Genomic DNA, 1,489 nt, shown 5'->3' on the forward strand with positions numbered 1-1,489 from the left:
TAAATCATGTTGGAAATATCTGGGAAATATTCTTAAGCATTCTTATTTATCAACTATTTTCTCACCATACAATTTTAATATCTGTCCTTTATATTTTAGATGTAATTTCAAACTATTTTATGTTATATACAGATGAAATTTATTTTCAAATAGAGTATAAATGGATAAGATAATGTGGTTATTTTAAAGTACATAATAATAATGTAGTATCAAACTTTGCTGCACTATAAAGAGTTACAGTCTCAGAAACTCTGTATGTCTGAGTCAAAGTAGACTCCATGGAAGTAGGCTAGCTTTGGTATTTCTGTTTATTCAGGAGCTCTCTTTCTGTTCCATTGGTCTGTGTATCTCTTATTTTATCAGTCTCTTGCTGTTTTGATTACCGTAGCTTTTTATCAAGTATCTGTTTTATATTTCCTTAGGGGAGATAAGAAACCTAGAGGAGATTGAAGTAATATAAATGTCTTTTCTCTTGGTATGATAAGACTCAAATGCTGTGTTTTTTCTCCTAAGAGTAGACTTCATAGGGAGAACTTCTGGATGTATTTATAAATGATAATATTCTTACCCAGAAAAGACTTAGGAAAGGAAATTATTTTCCTGTCCACAGGTGAACCTGATGGAGTTATCAGACAAAAAAAAAAAAAAAAAAGACAAAAACAGTCACCAAATGTGGCTCTCTAAGGTTAGACCCCAGTTATTTTCACTCTCGCATTAGGTCCCATTCCAACCTCAGTTACGCATCAAAATTGCCATGTAACGCTCTGGAGAAACTCAAGGCTCCAACGACTTGTCACCTGTAAGATGATCTTCATCTGAAATTCTCCATGCTCACTTATCTTTCCCAGTGCTTTTGGTTTACCCTGTGACCTCGTTTTTCTCACATGTCCAGAGAAACATTTTATGCTGGTGTTTCTCAGGGTTTTGTTATCGTTGTTGCTACAACTCGCTACTGCTATCGTTAGGTGTCATGGAGTTGATTCTGACGCATAAGGAACTGATACAGAACAGGAAAACAATGACCTGCAACTTCCTCACAGTCATCTTGGAGCCCAGATGATTTCTCCAGTGAAATGAATAACTTGAGATAGCTCTTCTACCCATAATCACTTTAACTCCCACCAAATGAGAAAACTCATCTCATAGTTAACGGGATGGCAAAACTGATTGATCCCCATGTGAGAGTGCTAAATTTTCACCATCATAAGGTAGATATCATGATCATCAGGAGAAAAGAACCAAGAGTGGAGCACATACTTGGAGATGTGACCTTCCTGTGCAGTGGACCTCCTCAGTCCAAGGACAGAAATGCCACACACCACAGAAGGGGCAGGGGAGGGAGACGAGGGAGGCTCCCCAACAGGAATATGACTCAGAGATTCAGAGCACAGGACAGAGCAGTGGACGTCCAGGTTTATGGAATGAACAAAACTCAGTGAGCTCAAGCACCCCCATAACAAACCCGAGCCTATATTCTTAGAATTTCTAA

The sequence above is a fragment of the Echinops telfairi genome, unplaced genomic scaffold, assembly GCF_000313985.2.
Source record: "Echinops telfairi isolate 266 unplaced genomic scaffold, ASM31398v2 ScPeMD7_7469;HRSCAF=8507_1, whole genome shotgun sequence".
In the NCBI taxonomy this organism is placed as follows: Eukaryota; Metazoa; Chordata; class Mammalia; order Afrosoricida; family Tenrecidae; genus Echinops; species Echinops telfairi.